The sequence below is a fragment of the Papio anubis genome, chromosome Y (genome assembly GCF_008728515.1).
Source record: "Papio anubis isolate 15944 chromosome Y, Panubis1.0, whole genome shotgun sequence".
Classification (NCBI taxonomy): Eukaryota; Metazoa; Chordata; class Mammalia; order Primates; family Cercopithecidae; genus Papio; species Papio anubis.
The window spans coordinates 2,647,741-2,656,778 of NC_044997.1; positions in this window are offsets into that span (position 1 = coordinate 2,647,741).

Consider the following 9,038-nt stretch of genomic DNA (forward strand, 5'->3'; position numbering starts at 1 on the left):
TTCTGGTGATTGAAATGGTAAATTGGTGGGAACATTTTACTAAAAATGTAGATTTGTAAAAGGAAGGAAAAATTAAAGTTTTGCGTATTAATCAGAAAGTTGCTCCATATAAGAGATGATGTGGAAAAACTTAATAGGATCCCTAAGTGACTACACACAAAAGATGAGACATTGGAGATAACATCGAAGGTTTGGAGTCAGTTGTATGTTTGCTGTGATTGTGAAGGTAAATAAAATGGGTAACCATAGAATAAAACACTTGAAATGTCCTTAAGAAAAGTGTAAAAGACCTTCTGGTAAAATAAATGTATACTTTAATAAAAGGAAGATATACTGTGACGGCAAGTCCAAAAAGTTAGAAAAAAAATTAATGGGTTAAAGAAGAATATAAACTGGATTATTTGAAGAAAGGGTTGTAATGCAACCCTGAATTCATCGTTTTAAGGATTATTGATCATTTGAACAAGGAATCCAAACTCTTTTTTTTTTTTTTTTTTTTTTTTTTTGAGACGGAGTCTCGCTGTGTCTCCCAGGCTGGAGTGCAGTGGCGTGATCTCGGCTCACTGCAAGCTCCGCCTCCCGGGTTCACGCCATTCTCCCGCCTCAGCCTCCCAAGTAGCTGAGACTACAGGCGCTCGCCACCACGCCCGGCTAGTTTTTTGTATTTTTAGTAGAGACGGGGTTTCACCGTGTTAGCCAGGATAGTCTCGATCTGCTGACCTGGTGATCCACCCGCCTCGGCCTCCCAAAGTGCTGGGATTACAGGCTTGAGCCACCGCGCTCGGCCTGGAATCCAAACTCTTATATGCAAACATAAATTCTTAAAGCACCAAGTAAGCCTAAGGTAGTTCTCTAAAGTTCCATTAAGTTTCCTCTTTAGAAGCTCAGTGTTACAAAAAGAGATGCATGAATACATTCATGCATTAATAACGAACGTATTTTCTGGGCATGGTGGCCCAGGCCTATAATCCCAGCACTTTGGGAGACTGAGGTGGACAGATCACGAGATTGAGCCCATCCTGACCAATATGGTGAAACCCCGTCTCGACTGAAAATACAAAAACTAGCTGGTTGTGGTGGAACATGCCTGTAGTCCCAGCTACTCAGGAGGCTGAGGCAGGAGACTTACTTTAACTCCGGAGGTGGAGGTTGCAGTGAGCCAAGATTGCACCATTGCATACTCCAGCCTGGTGATGGAGTGAGACTCTCTCTCAAAAAAAAAAAGAAAAGAAAAGAAAAACAGAAAAATCATATTGGCATGTAGTGTATGGGCCTTGATCCTATTAGGACTTTTTTTCTGGTATAGGTCATGAAGTTTCCCAACACCAGAGTGAATTCATTTAAGTCTTCAACCAGGTTTCAAAGAATTAATTCTTCAAATGAAAGAAAGAGGTAAATCCAGTTGAATCTAACTCACACATTTATAACCATCTCCAAAAAAAGTAACTCCACATTTTTGGCCATATTTCTTTGAAATAGCTGTTGTTTATTTTGGCCCTGTTTCTCTCCTAGATACTGATATCTAGTAATGAGCACAATCCAAGTATTTAGCTTTACCAATTTTGGTTCATTATCATCTTTGCAGGCTAAGTATATCCAATGAAGTTTGATTAGGGTGTGAGGGTGATTTTGGGTTTTGTATCATAGAACCAGGTGAATGATAACTATGGAGGCCTGCACTTACCTAAGGAAAGAAGGATGAGGTAGACAAGGCAAAGTGTTGCCTGAATTAGACAATTATAAAACTTACTGCCCCATCCCATTGTTATGACAGTTTTAGCCATATCCAAAGCATAGTTTTCAAACAACAGGTCATGCTTCTTCTTTTTTTTTTTTTTTTAATGTTTCCCAACTCATTTTATGAGGCTAGTATTACTCTAATAACAAAACCAGATAAAAACATCACAATACAAAAAACTACAGATCAATATCCATTATGAATATAGATACAAAATGACTTAATAAAATACTAGCAGACTAAATTCAGTAACAAATAAAAAAGTATATACAACGTGACCAACTGAGATTTATCCTAATTGTTCTCTACAGAACTTATCCCAATACAGCATACTATGTATTTATTATTTGTTTTTTTTTTTTAGTTTTATTTTATTTTATTTATTTATTTATTATTATTATTATACTTTAAGTTCTAGGGTACATGTGCATAACGTGCAGGTTTGTTACATATGTATACTTGTGCCATGTTGCTGTGCTGCACCCATCAACTCGTCAGCACCCATCTTCGTCATTTTACATCAGGTATAACTCCCAATGCAATCCCTCCCCTCCCCTTCCCCATAGAAAGGCCGGTGTGTGATGTTCCCCTTCCGAGGAGTCCAAGTGATCTCATTGTTCAGTTCCCACCTATGGTGAGAACATGCGGTGTTTGGTTTCTGTTCTTGTGATAGTTTGCTAAAATGATGGTTTCCAGCTGCATCCATGTCCCTACAAAGGACACAAACTCACATCCTTTTTATGGCTCGTATTATTCCATGGTGTATATGTGCCACATTTTCTTAATCAACCTGTCACTGATGGACATTTGGAGTTCGATTCCAAGTCTTTGCTATTGTGAATAGTGCGCCCAATAAACATCGTGTGCATGTGTCTTTATAGCAGCATGATTTATAATCCTTTGGATATATCCCCAGTAATGGGATGGCTGGGTCATATATGGTACATCTGGTTAGATCCTTGAGGAATTGCCATACTGTTTTCCATATTAGTTGAACTAGTTTACAATCCCATTAACAGTGTAAAGTGTTCCTATTTTTCCATCCTCTCCAGCACCTGTTTGTTTCCTGACTTTTAATGATCACCATTCTAACTGTTGTTAGGATGGTATCTCATTGTAGTTTTTCATTTGCATTTCTCTGATGTGTGATGATGAGCATTTTTTTCATGTGTCTGTTGGTAGGGTATGAATGTCTTCTTTGAGAAATGTCTGTTCATATCCTTTGCCCACTTTTGATGGGGTTGTTTGTTTTTCTTGTAAATTTGTTTGAGTTCTTTGTAGTTCTGGATATTAGCCCTTTGTCAGATGAGTAGATTGCAAAATTTTCTCCCATTCTGGAGGTTGCCTGTTCACTCACGATGGTAGTTTCTTTTGCTGAAATGTAGTTAATTAGATCCCATTTGTCAGCGGCTTTTGTTGCCATTGCTTTTGGTGTTTAGACATGAAGTCTTTGCCCATACCTATAATACGGTGGTACTAGAGTTTTCCTCTAGGATTTTTATGGTATTAGGTCCGCTTACTTAAGTCTCTAATCCATCTTGAATTAATTTGCGGTATAAGGGTAAGGAAAAAGTTTCAGCTTTCTGCCTTGGCTGGCGATTTTCCCAGCACCATTTATTAAATAGGAATCTTTTTCCCCATTTCTTGTTTTCTCTTAGGTTTTGTCAAAGAGATCAGATGGCTGTAGATGTGTGGTATTTTTCTGAGGACTCCTGTTCTGTTCCATTGGTCTATATCTGTTTTGGTACCAGAGTACCATGCTGTTTTGGTTACTGTAGCCTTGTAGTATAGTTTGGAAGTCAGGTAAGCGTGTCCAGCTTTGTTCTTTTGACTTAGGATTGTGTCTTGGAGATCTTGGCGGACGGGCTCTTTTTGGTTCCATATGAACTTTAAAGCAGTTTTTCCAATTCTGTGAAGAAACTACGTTGGGCTTGATGGAATGGCATTGAATCTATAAATGCGTTGGGTAGTATGGCCATTTCCACGATATTGGTTCTTCTATCCATGAGCATGGTATGTTTCTTCCATTTGTTTGTGTCCTCTTCTATTTCACTGAGCAGTGGCTTGTAGTTCTCCTTGAGAGATTAGTTTACATCAGCCAGTTGGATTCCTAGGTATTTTTATTCTCTTTGAAGCTATTGTGAATGGAAGTTCATTCATGATTTGGCTCTCTGTTTGTCTGTTACTGAATTGTGTATATGAATGCTTGTGATTTTTGCACATTATTTTGTATCCTGAGACTTTGCTGAAGTTTCTTATCAGCTTAAGGAGATTTTTGGGCTGAGACAGTGGGATTTTCTAAATATACCAATCCGTAATGCATCTGCAAAAGAGGGACAATTTGACTTCTTCTTTAGTAACTTTGATACCCTTAGTTTCTTTGTGTTGCCCTGATTGCCCTAGCCAGAACTTCCAACACTATGTTGAATAGGAGTGGTGAGAGGGCATCCCTGTCTTAATGCCAGAAGTTTCAAAGGGAATTTTTCAGTTTTGCCATTCTGGTATGATATTGGCTGTGGAACTGTCATAAATAGCTCTTATTATTTTGAGATACATTCCATCAATGCAATTTATTGGCGTTTTTAGCATGAATGGCTGTTGAATTTTTAATCAAAAGCCTTTTCTGCGTCTATTGAGATAATCATGTGGTTCTTGTCTTTGGTTCTGTTTTATATGCTGGATTACATTTTATTGATTTGCGAATGTTGAACCAGCCTTGCATCTCAAGGGATGAAGCCAGCTTGATCATGGTGGATAAGCTTTTGATGTGCTGCTGAATCGGTTTGCCAGTATTTTATTGAGGATTTTGCATCGATGTTCATCAGGGACATTGGTGCAAATTCCCTTTTTGTTGTGTCTCTCCCAGGCTTTGGTATCAGGATGATGTTGGCCTCATAAAAATGAGTTAGGGAGGATTCCCTTTTTTCTATTGATTGGAATAGTTTCAAGAAGGAATGGTACCAGCTCCTTCTTGTACCTCTGTTAGAGATTCAGCATGAATCCATCTGGTCCTGGACTTTTTGGTTGGTAGGCTGGTAATTATTGCCCTCGATTTCCAGAGCTAGCCTGCTATTGGTCTATTCAGTGATTCAACTTCTTCCTGGTTTAGTCTTGGAAAGAGTGTAAGTGTCCAGGAAATTATCCATTTCTTCTAGATTTTCTAGTTTATTTGTGTGAAGTGTTTATAGTATTCTCTGATGGTAGTTTGTATTTCTGTGGGAATTCGGTGGTGATATCCCCTTTATCATTTTGTTATTGCATTGATTTGATTCTTCTCTCTTTTCTTATTTAGTAGTCTTGCTAGCGGTCTGTCAATTTGTTGATCTTTCAAAAACCAACTCCTGGATTCATTGATTTTTGGAGGTTTTTGTGTCTCTATCTCCTTCAGTTCTGCTTTGATCTTGAATTATTTCTTGCCTTCTGCTAGCTTTTGAATCGTTTGCTGTTGTTCTCTAGTTCTTCTAATTGTACTGATGTTAGAGTGTCAATTTTGATCTTCCTCCTTTCTCTTGTGGGTATTTAGTGCTATAAAATTTCCCTCTACACACTGCTTTAAATGTGTCCCAGAGATTCTGGTGTGTTGTATCTTTGTTTACCATTGTGGTTTCAAAGAATATCTTTATTTCTGCCTTCATTTCATTATGTACCCAGTAGTCATTCAGGAGCAGGTTGTTCCAGTTTCCATGTAGTTGGCGGTTTTGATTGAGTTTCTTAGTCCTGAGTTCTAGTTTGATTACTCTGGTCACGAGAGACAGTTTGTTACAATTTCTGTTGTACATTTTTTGAGGAGTGCTTTACCTCAATTATGTGGTCAATTTTGGAATAAGTGCGATGTGGTGCTGAGAAGAATGTATATTCTGTTGATTTGGGGTGGAGAGTTCTATAGATGTCTATTAGGTCTGCTTGCTGCAGAGATGAGTTCAATTCCTAGATATCCTTGTTAACTTTCTGTCTCGTTGATCTGTCTAATGTTGACAGTGGGTGTTGAAGTCTCCCCACTATTATTGTATGGGAGTCTAAGTCTCTTTGTAAGTCTCTAAGGACTTGTTTTATGAATCAGGTGCTCCTGTATTGGGTGCATATATATTTAGGATAGTTAGCTCTTCCTGTTGAATTGATCCTTTTACCATTATGTAATGGCCTTCTTTGTCTCTTTGATCTTTGATGGTTTAAAGTCTGTTTATCAGAGACTAGTATTGCAACCCTGCTTTTTGGTTCTCCATTTGCTTGGTAAATCTTCCTCCATCCCTTTATTTTGAGCCTATGTATGTCTCTAGCGTGTGAGATGGATATAAAACAGATACAACTTGAACTGATGGGTCTTGACTGTATCCAGTTTGCCAGTCTGTGTCTTTTATTTGGAGCATTTAGTCCATTTACATTTAAAGGAGTTCATATTGTTATGTGTGAACTTGATCCTGCCATTATGATATTAACTGGTTATTTTGCTTTCGTTAGTTGATGCAGTTTTCTTCCTAGCCTAAATGGTCTTTACATTTTGTATGTTTTTACAATGGCTGGTACTGGTTGTTCCTTTCCATGTTTTAGTGCTTCCCTTCAGGGTCTCTTGTAAGGCAGGCCTAGTGGTGACAAAATCTCTAAGCATTTGCTTATCTGTAAGGATTTTATTTCTCCTTCATATATGAAACTGAGTTTGGCTGGATATGAAATTCTGGGTTGAAAATTCTTTCTTTAGAATGTTGAATATTTACCTCTCTTCTGGCTTGTAGAGTTTCTGCTGAGACATCTGCTGTTAGTCTGATGGGCTTCCCTTTGTGGGGCCAACCGACCTTTCTCTCTGGCTGCCGCGGAATTTTTTTCCCTTCATTTCAACTTTGTTGAATCTGGCAATTATGTGTCTTGGGTTAGCTTCTTTACCGGTATCTTTGTGAAGCGTTCTCTGTATTTCCTGGATTTGAATGTTGGCCTGCCCTACTAGGTTGGGGAAGTTCTCCTGGATGACCAATCCTGAAGAGTGTTTTCCAACTTGGTTCCATTCCCCTCTTTCAGGCACCCCAATCAGGCGTAGATTTGGTCTTTTTACATAATCCCATACTTCTTGCAGGCTTTGTTCATTTCTTTTTTCTTCTTTTTCTTTTGGTTTCTCTTATCGGCTTCATTTTAGTTCATTTTGATCCTCAATGTGATACTCTTCTAGTTGATCAGTCCAGTTACTGAAGCTTGTGCATTTGTCCGCGTATTTCCTGGAGTGTCATGGTTTCATCTCTTTCATTTGGTTAGGACCTTCTCTGCATTAATTACTCTAGCCATCCAATTCTTTTCCACTTTTTTCCAGATTTTAGTTTTTCTTTGCTTTAGTTTACGTAATTCCTCCTTTAGCTCTGAGAAGTTTGATGGACTGAAGCCTTCTTCTCTCATCTGGTCAAAGTCATTCTCCGTCAAGCTTTGATCCATTGCTGGCGATGAGCTGCACTCCTTTGCTGGGGGAGATGCGCTCTTATTTTTTTAATTTCCAGCTTTCCTGCCCTGCTTTTTCCCCATCTTTGTGGTTTTATCTACTTCTGGTCTTTGATGATGATAGTGACGTACTGATGGGGTTTTGGTGCAGGTGTCCTTCCTGTTTGATAGTTTTCCTTCTAACAGTCAGGACCCTCCGCTGTAGGTCTGTTGGAGATTGCTTGAGGTCCACTCCAGACCCTGATTGCCTGGGTGTCAGCAGCAGAGGCTGCAGAAGATAGAATATTTCTGAACAGCGAGTGTACCTGTCTGATTCTTGCTTTGGAGGCTTCCTCTCAGGGGTGTACTCCAGCCTGTGAGGTGTGTGGTGTCAGACTGCCCTTAGTGGGGGAAGTCTCCCAGTTAGGCTACTCAGGGGTCAGAGACCCACTTGAGCAGGCAGTCTGTGCCTTCTCAGATCTGAATCTCCGTGTTGGGAGATCCACTGCTCTCTTCAAAGCTGTCAGACAGAGTCGTTTGCGTCTGCAGAGGTTTCTGCTGCTTCTGTTGTTGTTTACTGTGCCCTGTCCCCAGAGGTGGAGTCTACAGAGACAGGCAGGTTTCCTTGAGTTGCTGTGAACTCCACCCAGTTCGAGCTTCCCAGCGGCTTTGTTTACCTACTTAAGCCTCAGCAATGGCGGGCGCCCCTCCCCCAGCCTGGCTGCTGCCTTGCCACGAGATCGTAGACTGCTGTGCTAGCAATGAGGGAGGCTCCGTGGGCGTGGGACCCTCCCGGCCTGGTGTGGGTTATAATCTCTTGGTGTGACTGTTTGCTTAAAGCGCAGTATTGGGGTGGGAGTTACCCGATTTTCCAGGTGTTGTGTGTCTCAGTTCCCCTGGCTAGGAAAAGGGATTCCCTTTCCCCTCGCGCTTCCCAGGTGAGGCGATGCCTCGCCCTGCTTCAGCTCTCCCTGGTCGGGCTGCAGCAGCTGACCAGCACCAATTTTCCAGCACTCCCTAGTGAGATGAACCCAGTACCTCAGTTGAAAATGCAGAAACCACCGGTCTTCTGTGTCACTCGCGCTGGGAGTTGGAGACTGGAGCTGTTCCTATTCGGCCATCTTGCTCCCATGCTTCTTTACAGTGTCAGGAAATCAGTTAGTTGGTTCTTGTAAGCATTAAAAACAAAAATATAATTAGTGCAATGATAAATAAAATAGAGAGTAAAAAATCCACAGAGAAAATAAATGAAATATTTCTTCAAAATTTTTTAAAAGTTGAAAAATCATTATCTGGATTGTCTAAGAAAAAAGAAGAGAAAACTCAAATGAAAACAGGACATTACTACCAATTTTATAGAAAGAAAATATTATAAAACAATGCTATACACAATTATATCCACACAAATTGGGTAACCCAGAAGAAATGGACAAATTCCTGGAAACATACATGTTACCAAGAATAATTCCTAAAGAAATAGAAACTCTGAATATACCTATAATTAGTAAGGAGATTGAGTCAATAAACAAAAGCACATGCATATGTGCCTACATGGACACAAGTTTGGGAACAAAGGGCTTCACTGACAAATTCTACCAAATATTTAAAATAATATTAACATCAATCTTTTTGAAATGCTTCCAAAAATTAAAAAAGGAACACTTTCAAATTCACATTATGAGGTAATGTTACCCTTATACTAAGTCCAGACCAAGATACTATGAGAAAACTACAAGCCAATATTTGTGGTAAGGATTGTTGCAGAAACCCTCAAGAAAATGTTGGCAAATCACATTTACTATCATATTAAATCCCAGCACAAACAACTAGGTTTTATTCTTGGAAAAGAAGGATGGTTCAATATACCAAAAATTAGTAGAGTGAAAAGAAAAAATTATTCCTT